The sequence below is a fragment of the Macrotis lagotis genome, chromosome 1 (genome assembly GCF_037893015.1).
Source record: "Macrotis lagotis isolate mMagLag1 chromosome 1, bilby.v1.9.chrom.fasta, whole genome shotgun sequence".
Taxonomy (NCBI): Eukaryota; Metazoa; Chordata; class Mammalia; order Peramelemorphia; family Peramelidae; genus Macrotis; species Macrotis lagotis.
In genome coordinates this window covers 679,062,759-679,075,384 of record NC_133658.1, presented here as the reverse complement: position 1 = coordinate 679,075,384, position 12,626 = coordinate 679,062,759, and the positions used below count along the sequence as shown (strand labels likewise).

At 34.8% G+C, this 12,626-nt stretch overlaps 1 long non-coding RNA gene across 1 annotated transcript in view; it reads right to left on the bottom strand.

Moving 5' to 3' along the window:
* Positions 1-202: 202 nt before the first annotated feature.
* Positions 203-12,626, bottom strand: part of LOC141507682 (uncharacterized) — a 78,375-nt gene continuing 65,951 nt past the window's right edge. The window contains exon 5 of the long non-coding RNA XR_012474238.1: positions 203-566. This is a non-coding gene — a long non-coding RNA (uncharacterized LOC141507682). The remainder of the gene's footprint in view (positions 567-12,626) is intronic.

Here is a 12,626-nt window from a genome sequence, read left to right as displayed (position 1 = left end):
ATTCTCTATGTGTCTTCCTGATGGGCTGAGGTGAATTTTTTTTTCTTTTCTTATCTTCAAAGGTAAATGTTACAACAGTTGAAGTATGTTGATAAAAATACAAGCTGTAAGTAGTATGAAAGCCCAAATCTTGACATTTCCTCCCTCTTGTGGCTTGTACTCATTTGGCACCTGTGTGCTCTGTTAAAGAGTAGTATAAAAGCCTCCCACAAAGCAGCTAGCTTACTGAGGAAAACAAGGCCCCATATAGATCTATTTCTAGTTTCCTCCTCCTCAAAGCAACTATCAGGTGGGAGGGCCAGGTTTCCTATTTAACGGAGTAAAGTCAATGGCTTTTCAGGAAAACTTAATAGAAAAAGTCATTTCACCTTAAAAGGAGATTTTCTGAAAATGCCGATCACAGTTTGTATATAAGAGGTATTTATTGATTTATAGGAGTAGCTTGGTGGTACAATGCAAAGAGTGCTGGGCCTGAAGTCAGGAAGACTCCTCTTCCTGAGTTCTAGTCTGGCCTCAGACACTTATTGTGATACTGGACAAGTCACTGTTTGCCTCAGATTGCTCATCTGTAAAATAAGGTGGAGAAGAAAAATGGCAAATTATTCCAGTATCTTTACCAAGAAAATCTCAAATGAGGAAACAGAGATTCAGTAACATTGAATTTGGGTATTTGACTTTTCTTTTCTTTTTTCTTTCTGGTTTTTGCAAGGCAATGGGGTTAAGTGACCTGCCCAAAGTCACACAGCTGAGTAATTATTGTGTCTAAGGTAGAACTTGAACTCAGGTCCTCCTGACTCCAGGAGGAGTGGATCCTCTGTGCCACCTAGTTGCCCCCAGGATTTTGGATATTTGAGCAAAGTTCTTATTAGATATCTTATTTTCCATCTGAGGAAGAGTTCTATGAAGCAGGGTTGCTTTTCATTACCTTTTTTTTTCTTGACTGGGAAGGTAAAGTACTTCTTTGTTTTTAGCAGCTATCAATTTAAAGCATCAGCTACTGTGGAAAGAACAAAGATAATTGAGTTAGGGGCTTGGTTTCAAGTTCTAGGCCATGTCACCTCCAACCACGTCAAGTGTGACATGAGGTAAGCTAATAAATTATCTGGGCCTCAGTTTTCTCATCTATAAATCAAGGTATTTCATCTAGAAGTCCTCTAATATTTTTTCAGCTCCAAAGATATTGCAGTATAACCTATATCAATAAATCCTGATTTCTCTTCCCTCCTCATAACCTCCCATTAAAAAAAAAAAGCAAAAACATATTATGTGAGATGTTCTCATTTCAAAATTAGCAAAAGTAAATCCACTTCTGCCTTGTGGCTGATAAATCAACAGTAAATGGTTTTGCTTCACTAAAAGAGAAGGAAATAATTCGATTGTAACTTAATATGGGATATATCATTGATTTCCTCAGTTCAGTTGAATTTTACTTGGTGGCAAGGCTACTGGATAGATGATTTTTCCATATAGCTTCTTGCTTCAGTTACCTTTGGCAGATAGCACTGGACATATGAGTAAAGCTGCTAGATAGTTCTTGCAGTGAGCACATTACAGCCCTAAGATATTCACCATGTGGAGTTAAGACTCTGACCCAAGACTTGTTCAGAGGTTTGAAGAAGCTTTGTGATTCCTATGGAGTGTCTCATTGAACATTAAAAACAGCATTCCAACAAATTGTGACAGATTCATTAGAAATAAGGCATGGGCATGTAGTGAAACAGGAAACAATCTTTTATATGTTTTTGGTCTTTCTACTAGTATTTTATTTTTCCCAATTACATGTCAAGACAATTGTTAGCATTCATTTTTTACAAGATTTTGAATTCCAAACTTTTCTCCCTTACTTCCCTCCTTCCTAAAATGGAAAGCAATTTGCTATGTTATGAATGCTATCATGTGAAACATATTTTCATATTAGTGTAAAAGAAGAAATAGATCCAAAAGAACAAAATAAGAAATAAATAAATAAAAGTATGCCTTGGCTTATATTAAGAGTTTATCAGTTCTTTATCAGGATATGGATACCATTTTTCTTATTGCTTTTGTCTTGGGTGATTGTATTGATAAGAAGAGCTAAGTTGATCATCATACAATGTTGTCCTGGTTCTACTCATTTCACTTTGCATTAGTTCACACAAGTCTTTCTAGGTTTTTCTGAAATCTGTTCATCATTTTTTATTGCATAGTAGTATTCTATTACATACCACAATCTATTTAATCATTCCCCCAGTTGACGGGCATCCCCCTCAATTTGCAATTCTTTGCCACCATAACAAAAGAGCTGCTATAAATAATTTTGCACATGTGGGTTATTTTTCCTTTTTTATGAGCTCTTTGGGAGACAGCCCTAGTAGTAGTATTGCTAGAGCATGAGGTATGCATAGTTTGGTTGCCCTTTGGGCATAATTCCAAGTTGCTCTCCAGAAGAATTGGATCAGTTAACAATTTTATCAACCATTAATGTCCTAATAGGAAATAATCTTTTAGAAGAATCTGAGAATTAGTGAATTATGTCTTTGAGGGGCCCTGAGAGATGAAAAAATGAGATTTCAATGTTTAATATTTTTATTTTCCTTATTTAATTTAGTTTTTGTTTTTACCCAAGGTCACACAGCTAGGTAATTATTAAGTGTCTGAAGTCACATTTGAACTCAGGTCCTCCTGACAAACACCTTGCTGCCCCCAAGGTTTGATTTTTTTCATATACTGTACCTACTTTTAACTAATCATTGGAGTGTTATGAACTTTAATCGTGTTTTAAAATTGTGCAACTGCATTTGTTTTTAATCAAATAAAATTTCTTAGTAAGTCATATAAATTTTTGACTGGCTATGGAAATTTGGAAGTATGATTGTAATTGTTTTTATGATTTAGTACAAAATGACGAATCAAATCAGTTAAAATTTTATTTGCCTTAAAAGCAATTAAAATAAGTTTATCAGTTACTCCTAATGTCTTGCCTTTTCCCAAATTTTTTGATAGTGCCAAAATTATGGAAAGATGATACAGTTGATACAAAAACAATAGTAACAATAAAACAATTAATTTTTCATGCTAAGAAATTGAATTGTTTAGTTTAGGATTGTCTAGTTGAGGTAATAATCTTCCCCTTTACTTTCTTTTTTCCTACTTTCTTTTAAACAATGGTTTTCAGGACGAGTGGGAGCAAGGAATAAAATGGAAAATTTAAGTGATAAAAAAGTGACACGATATAAACAATTTTAAAATATAATGAACTAAAGGGATATTCATTCATTGAGGAATAGCTGAAAAAAGGAGATATAATGAATCACTATTGATCTCTAAGAAATGAGAAAATAGATTTTTCAAAAAGACATAGAAAGACTTATATGAACTGATGTAGGTGAAGCAAACATCATAAAAGAAAAAATTATACTATGACATCAGTGTAAAAATGAACAATTTTGAAGACTGGTATATTGATGAAGAATGAAATGAGCAGAACCAGGACATACTGTGCATTCAGAACAAAACAAATTCTAAACGTACATAATTTTAAATTTTAGTTTTTAGAAATATTTGAGACTCTCTAGATGTAGGGCTCTTAATATGATTTCTGAAAACTTATTTAAAAATATTTTGATAACTTTCAATATAATTTATTTCTTTTGTAATTAATTCTATGTATTTCATTTTATACATTGAAAGAAGTATCTTAGTCTCTACCTTTCCCCTATGTATTTAATCTCCTCCTATTGGAATGTAAGCACCTTGAGGGCAGAGACTATTTGCTTTTCTATTTGTATCTCCAGCTCTTGCTATAATTTTCAACACTCAATTTCTTTTTTTTTCATTAATTTGTCACTATTCGGAGAAAATATATAATTTACAAAAGGACAGGATCAAGAGGGTTAAAGGAAAAAAGATAACGTGGGAAGAAAGAGTACCAGAAAGAATGTGAAAAGGTTGAAAGACATAACATTTCTCAAGTCTCAAAAATCTCTTAGTTGTAATATTTTGCTCTCTTTAGGCAGGATGTACATTTATAGACTGTTTACTAAGTAACTGAAACTTTTATTCTTCTCTTAGAAAAAATGTGAAATGCTAATTGTGAGGGGAAAACTTCATCTGTAGGCACTTGAAAAGTAAACAAACAAACCTTAACACCCTCATGTGGTATCAGCTGTGGTGTTTTAGATTATTCTCTAGTGATTCTTTAGTATCCCCAATACATACAATACACTTGATACAAAATCACAAATCCCCTTTACCACAAAGGCTTATTAAATTGCTGTCTGCAAGATGGGATCTTGAATTTCAGCAACATTTTAGGGACAAATATTTTTTAAAAAATTACATGTTCTAGATATGAAAGGTCACATCAAAAACAAATTAGAGAATCATGGGGAAAATAACCTATCAGATTTATAGTTAGGAGAAAAGATGATGATAAAAATTATAGAAAGCAATTTAGAATTAATCATGTTTTGTCCTTCATTCTCAAAGAAGACCACAACATCAGGAAGGTGATGCTATGACATATGCATGAATTAGGTTTGAGTGAGGGGGTACTATCACCAGTCTCTCCTCCAGAACAATCTGAATCAGAACAACTGGAGATGGCCCTGGATGATTACCTTGAAATCAGGATTAAGTGACTTGCTCAAGGTCACACAGTCAGTTACTGTCAAGTGTCAAACTCCAGTCCTTCTGACTCTTAGGCCAGTGCTCTAAGCCACTGTACTAACTGCCCTAATTTAGAATTATACATGAAAAAACATTAGTGTATGCCCTTTTATCTAACTATACCACTGTTAGGTTTATACTCAAAAGAAATCAAAGAAAGAAGAAAAGATCCTAATTTGCACAGCATATTTATATAAATTTATTTGAAGAGACAAAAAGACTGGAAAATAAAGGAATGTTTATCAATTGATGAATGATAATAAGGGAATTCAATGGAATATTATTGAGCTGTAAGAAAAGACAAAAATGGATGATTCAAAGAAAGACATGGAAAAATTTGCATCATTTGGGGTGAAGTAAGTAGAAATAGAAAAAAATTGTTCTATTTCATCAATTGATAAAAATTAGCAATTTTGAGGACTTTTATAAAACAGATGAAGAATGAAATGACCAGAACCAGAAGGATAATTTATACAATAACATCACCATAACTGAAAACTGTAAGAACTATGATCAATACAGAACCAGTGATGAATATGTTAACTATGACAAAGAAGTGTTCGATTTAAGGTACAACATGAGACATTTATATATGAGTATGCATATATGCATGTATCCACATGTATGTGCATGTGTGTTTATATATATCTGTGTATATGTATATGTAAATGTATATGATGACTTTCTATGACCTTAGGTGACCAGGAAACTGTATAATGGAAATAGGTCAATCAGATCCTGAGAATTCTTTGTCTTTGTATTCTAGGTAACCGCTGGTGGATTAGCACTCTTTATTTCAGATACCTAGTCTATCTAGATGGAATCACCTTATTTGCTCCTCTCTTGTTTTCCTGGTCAGCTACTTGAGAATCCCAAGTCATTAGAACTGTTCATTCAAATCCTAAGAGATTCACTTAGATTCCTTCACAGGATTTTGTAACTTCTAATTGTATGTCCCAAAAGAAAAATGCATCAATCTATTATTATATTTTTTACTCAAACTTCAATTTGATTGATGTTGGAAAATTTCAAAGAGGAAACTTCCTCTATCAACTGAAATGTTAAAAGTCTAACAATTTTCAGAAATCCTTAGAATTTTATTTCTCTTTTCACAATTAACTGCATCCATTTCCCACTCCACTTTCTCTCTTGGAATCTTTTAGCCACATGTCTTTGTGAAATTGGAGACATGCAATCCAGTTTGGGTAAAATAAGAAATGTCCTTTGTGAAAGTTCACTTTGTTTTTCAAGTGTTCATACTGGAAACAGAAGTGCTCTGGTCCCGTGAGAATGGGCTTAAAGGGAAGTAGGAAGTGCTGCAAATGAAATGAAACCACATGCACATTGTAGCAGCATTCTTCATTCCAAATTTTTCTTTGTGGACTTTTTTTCATTAAAAATAATGAAGTTGGATTGAAGCTCTAATCCCTTTAGTGAACATTAACTGTATGGTTCAGAAAATGCCAGAGCTGTTTTTAAACCTAAGACATTTTTGCTATTTAGAGACCTAGAAGAACCAGCTTTAATGACTCATTTGTGGTAGTGGCTTTGGGACATATTTATAGGGAAGTGGGAAGAGCTGGTGGAGTAAAAATCTAAATCCTAGTTCAGGCTCTGCCACTGATTTATTATTTCCTTTCTGTCAATAGTTTTCATAAGTCGATGGCCTGAAGAATTGCATTTTCATTAAATAATTTTTTTGTCTCATACCATCCTTGCATTGACCCTGCAAGGGGCTGGTGTATAATTTTATTGTCCTCATTTTACTGGTGTAGGAAGTAAGCCAAAGAGTATTTAAAATCAGGCAACTAGTTAATGACAGATCTGGAACTAGGGATCCAAGTTTCTCAACTTTCAGTTGGCACTGTTTTTTTTAATAGACTGCAATGTTCATTCCATAGACATTGGCCTCCTTCAGTCACATTTGGCAAATACTAATCCAGCTTCTTGCTCTTACTTTTCTAGAACATCAGGTCAGAAAAACCTAAGGGATCATTTAGCATAAATATACTTACCACAAACTTAGTTTCCTATCAATCATTCATTTATTAATTTAAATATTTATTTAATGCCATCTTGACCACTATTACATATATATATATATATATATTTACTTTTCACTTTCATTTAAAAAATAATTGAATTCCAAGTTCTCTCCCTTCCTTTACCCTTTGAGAAGATAAGCAATAAATCAATTATATATGTGAAATCATAAAAAAATATATCTCTGTTTAATTGGCTATTGTTCATAGTTGCTTGGGCAGTTATGTGACAGAGTGGATAGAGTACAGGGTCTGGAGTCAGAAAGACTCATCTTTGTGAGTTCAAATCTGACCTCAGACACCAGCTATGTGATGCTGAGCAAGTCACTTAACTGTGTTTGCTTTAGTTTCTTTATTTGTAAAATAAGGTGGAGAAGGAAATGTATCTTTGCCAAAATACCTCAATATCTTTGCCAAGAAAATTCCAGGTAAGCTTCAAGAAGAGCCTGAAATGACTCAACAATATGTATGGAATTCCATCTCCTATCTCCCACCTCCTCACCTTTGCAAAGACTGTTTCACATGCCCCATACCTCTTGAAATATCTAGCAACTTTCAAAACACAGGTGAGATGCCACTTCTCACATTAGACCTTTTTTGATTGCCACCTCCTTAAAAGTTGTTTGGGAATTCTTCCACCACCCCCAAATTATTTGGTAATTAATTTGTATAAATTAGATATTTACTTATCTGTAGACCTGCTGTTTCCCCCCAATAGACTATAAACTCCTTGAGACCAGTGACTGTTTGCTTTTTAATCTTTGTGTCCCTGGTGCTTATCACAGTGTTTTCCACATACTAAAATCTCAGTAAATATTTGTTGAATTGAACTGATATCATGGTATAGTGGAAGGCAGAAGATACACGTGGAAAGCAAAAGATTTTTATTTTAGTCTAGCCTATACTTCTAACTGAATATTGTTTGTTGTCATTTCCCTCACTGCACTATAGTTTCTGATTCTGAAGGAAGGGACTTATGGGAGAAGAGGGCTATATAATTCCTAAGATCTCTTTCAGTCCTAACTTACTATGACTCAAACTCAGTCAATATGGTCCCATAGTCATAATCAACAGTAAACAAATATAACAGTAGAGGAGAGAGAGAGAGAGAGAGAGAGAGAGAGAGAGAGAGAGAGAGAGAGAGAGAGAGAGAGAGAGAGAGAGAGAGAGAGAGAGAGAGAGACAGAGAGAGAGAGAGAGAGAGACAGAGACAGAGAGAGAGAGAGACAGACAGACAGACAGAGAGGCAGAGAGGCAGACAGACAAAGATAAGGAGACAGAGAGACAGAAACAGTCAGAGAGACAAAGATACAGAAAGAGACAGGGAGATAGATAGATAGATAGATAGATAGATAGATAGATAGAGAGAGAGAGAGAGAGAGCGCTAAAGCACCTTTTTTGTTCTAGCATTGCCATTTTCCTCAGATGTATCGTCAGTCATAAATAACCTCATAATCCTCAGGAATCTCACGGTATTGATGTGCTGTGGCAATGGATATAAGCTGTGTGGCAACATGTATATATGTACCTTGCTTAAAGGAAACATTAGACATTGTCAGAACTTTATTGAATCACACTGAGAATCTCTTCTCTAGGGCTGAGGAGTGGGGGTGGGACTGAGGTGTGGGTAAGAAGAGTTTGCAAGAGTTTTAAATAAATGCTTCCTGGTCTACCTAAGCTAAACCACAAAAGGTTTGGCAAGAGCCAGCTGAGAAAATTAGAGCCCCCAAAATGAGTTACTTACAATCTTTCTTTTGAGAACAAGTCTTCTGGGGGAAATACAGGTCAAGTAGCTATGGGAAAGAAAAAGTGGCTGCAAAAGGGGCAATGGTAAATGTGTCCCCAGTTCTCCAGCATTAAATATAAAGGGGTGGCAGCTGTGTACAAAATTGAGACGATATGGCAATATCATGCACCTGCTACCCACATCTGGAAACCACTCACTCTTCCCCTCCCCTCTTCCAATGACCCTCCTCTCCCTCCAAGGCATTTTTCACTCCTGAAAAGGCAGTAGAGAACGTGAATTGGGCAGTGTCTCCTGAACTATCCACATTTCAAATGTCTAGTTTTCAAGGAAGGAGAGGGAAATGTGAAAGGAGAGGGGAAGAGAGAGAAAAGAACCATAGGTATTTTCAGTGTTTCTTTTCTTTCTCTTTTGCAAGGAAATGGGGTTAAGCAACTTGTCCAAGTTCACACAGCTAGGTAATTAAGAGTCTGAGGCTGGATTTGAAATCAGGGCCTAGAGAGAGAGAGAGATTGTTCATTCATTCACTTCTATGCTTAGATAACCTGATCAAAATCACTGTCTCATTTCTATGTGATTTTGACACACAGTGTCACATCACATCACATAGTGATGTCATAAAGGACCTGTGAAATCACACATTTCCTTCTAGAGGGAAATAAAAACCCCTAAGTGAAGTGGATCCCTGTTGTATCTTATAATCTGGAAATGGAATACAGAAAGATAGATAGATAGATGATAGATAGATAACTTGACTCATGGTAAAAATCTCCTGGGTGCCAGTGTTTGTGGATTTTTTTTCCTCCCCTCAAATTTGGAAATGCCTTCTTTTAAAATTAAGAGAAGCAGCTTCCTGTCAGTCCCTTATTTATTTGTTTGTTTGTTTATTTTTGTTTATTTCTCTTTTCATAGCAAAAGAGACACAGAACTTGGGGGAGAATTATTTCTCATACAGGATTTTTAGAAGTTAGCTCCATTTTCCCCTGGAGGCAAATAATATGCTTCATCATTAGTCCTTTGGGATTGTCTTGGAGCATTGTAATGCTGAGAATAACTGTCAATCTCTTGTTCTTCATATCATTGTTCATAACATAATATGTTCTTCATGGAAAATGTTTCTGCTACTGTGAATAGCATCCTTCTGATTTCACTCACTTCACTTTACATGGTTTATACAATTCTTTCCAGGTTTAGCTTTTCTTTTTTAAATCATCCTGCTTGTCATTTCTGATAGCACAATAATATTCCATTACAATCATATACCACAATTTGTTTAGCCAATCTCCAAGTGATGGATATTTCTTTGATTTCCAATTCTTTGCTAACCACAAAAAAGAGGTGCTAAAATATTTTTGTGCATTCCCTTTTTTGGATGTCTTTGAGATAATGTTGAATGAAAGGGTGAGTATTGTTTAGTTCTTTGGACATAGTTGTAAACTGCTCTCCAGAATGGTTGCATCAGTTTACAATTTCACTAACAATACATTAGTGTCCTAGTTTTTCCACATCCCCTCCAACATCTAATGTTTTCCTCTTTTGTCATATTAGCCAATCTAATAAGTGTGAGATGATACCTTAGAGTTGCTTTATTTTGCATTTCTCCAATCAATAGTGATTTGGAGCATTTTTATACATGGATTTGATTTCTTTGTCTGAAAATATCCAGTTCATATCCTTTGACATTTATCAATTAGGGAATGACTGGTATTTTTATAAATTTGACTCACTTCTCTATATCTTTGATAAAGGAAACCATTATCAGAGATACTTGTTTCAAAAATTTTTGATTGCATTAGTTTTATTTGTGCAAAAAGTTTCTTTAAATAAAAGTATTTCTCTTACATTTTGAACTGTTATATTTTCTTTGTTCCTATATTCTACCCTTAAACAGATCTTGTTCCAATTTAGTATAATTTATTAAAAATTTATGAAATACCTACTTTGTGCAAGGCACAATGTTTAACAAGTTATTCCCTCAACTTATGCAAATCTGTTTACACACATACCCCTTCCAACTCTCAAGAACTTAACATTCCCCTTCATCATATTCTCGTACTTTCAGAATTTCCTCTTATTTTTATCCTTCCCCTTTTCCCACCATCTTCTGCAACTGGTGTCATGATTTTTATCAATTCAAGACCCAAAAGACAAAACAATCAACCATAACCATAAAGGAAGAAAGATAACACAGGTAGTTCTCCATTGTGCTGTGCTGGGATTTTTGTTTGTTTTGGTTTTTCAGCTACTGTTTTTCTTTAAACAAGATGATATTTGGAAAATATCCAAAAGATCCCTGCCATGCACAACAGTTCTCCACAAATGAAATTATTTCGTAGTTGACTTTCTTTACAATTTTATCCAAGGGGCATAATATTTCTGAGTACTTAAGCTCTTACTCCTTTTCAACAGGAAATCTCTTTATGTATCAAGAATAACAATGCAGAAAAGGAAGCAGGTGTTCAAAGCTTCAGCACCCATAATTGAGAGAGAGAGAGAGAGAGAGAGAGAGAGAGAGAGAGAGAGAGAGAGAGAGAGAGAGAGAGAGAGAGAGAAATGAGAGAAATTCTTCATTCATTCACTTCTGTGTTTAGGTGACTTGTTCAACTGCATTCTCTCATGTCAATGCTATTATAACACACAGTATGGACACCATAACGATGTGATAAAGGGTCTATAAAAATCACACATTTGCTTCTAGAGGGAAATAAACCCCACTTCAGTAATGCAAGTGAGGAGCATCAGTGTTGTATTTTATAATCTGGAAATGGAATATTACTACATAGATAACTTGACTTATGGTAAAATTTCCCCTTAGTGCCATTGTTGGTGTATTGTTTTCCTTTCCTCAAATCTGAATATACTTTCTATTTCTCAATTGTTTTTATCCCTTTTTTGCATATAAAAAGAGACAGAATTTAGGGGCAGGTTGTTTCTCATATAGGAGTTTTAGAGGTTAGATCCATTTTATGCCATAGGAACTCATTTTGGATAATTTCTATAAATGGAATTGAGGTCAAAGAAATATTTCAGTAAGAGAATTAATCTTCAAAAATAATTCCATTCAATTCAATAATGATTTACAAATAGATACTATGTGCTAAGTGCTGGAGATTCAAACAAAGGCAAAAAGTAGTCCCAGTGCTAATGGAGTTTACAATCAGTAGATATTCTTTCAATGAAAAATATATTAAATAAAAATTTATAGTCAATATAAAATTCAGGCAGTATAGAATGACAGATTTGGAGAGTAAGGATCTTGGTTCAGATTCCTACTTTGCTATTTATTTATTACTTACAATGATTTTTGTCCTTCGTTTTCAAAGAAGACTACATCAGGGAGATGATGCCATGACAATATCATGAATTGGATTTGAGTGAGGAGGGCTGTGCTAAGTCACCAAACTCACTTTCTCCTTCAGACTCATCTGGGTTCAGTGAAAAGATATGAGTTAGGATGATTGGAGATGGCCTTGGATGAGAGGCGATGAGGGTTAAGTGACTTACCTAAGGTCACACAGTAAGAGTCAAGTGTCTGAGGCTAGATTCCATCTCCTGTCCTCCTGACTCCAAGGCCAGAGCTCTATGCACTATGCCACCTTGTTACCCTATGTGATCTCGGACAAGTTACTGAACTTCTATAGACCTCATGTTCCTCACCTATAAAGTGAGGATGTTGGCCTAGTGAGACTCTTCTGCCTTGAGTCTATCTTCAGCGATGTATCATCCCATCACAGCAACAAAACAGTATCAACAACAATATCATCACCATCATCATTTACTTCATTATCATCTACAGCAACAATATCATCCACACTATTTACAAATTGTTTGACCATTTAGAACATCCTTTCCTCACAAAAATGCCATTGAATAGTTAAATATAAGTAGTACTATTGCTCCCTTTCTATTTTACAAATGAGAAAATTAAAACTGAGAGAAGTTGTGACTTACCAATGCCATGCATCTGAGGGAACAGAAATGAAATCTTAATATTTTGATACCAAGTTCAGGATTTTTTTTTCTACTGAACACTGCACACTTATCACTAGGAAGAGCTAGTGTTTTGGTGGAGACATTGCTGGGTCTGGAGTCAGGAACATTGGTGGCCCTAAATTCAAATATGGCCTCAGAAAATTATTAGTTGAAGGACTCCTAGACAAATCACTTAGTCCTATGTTCCTCAGTTTCCTCAT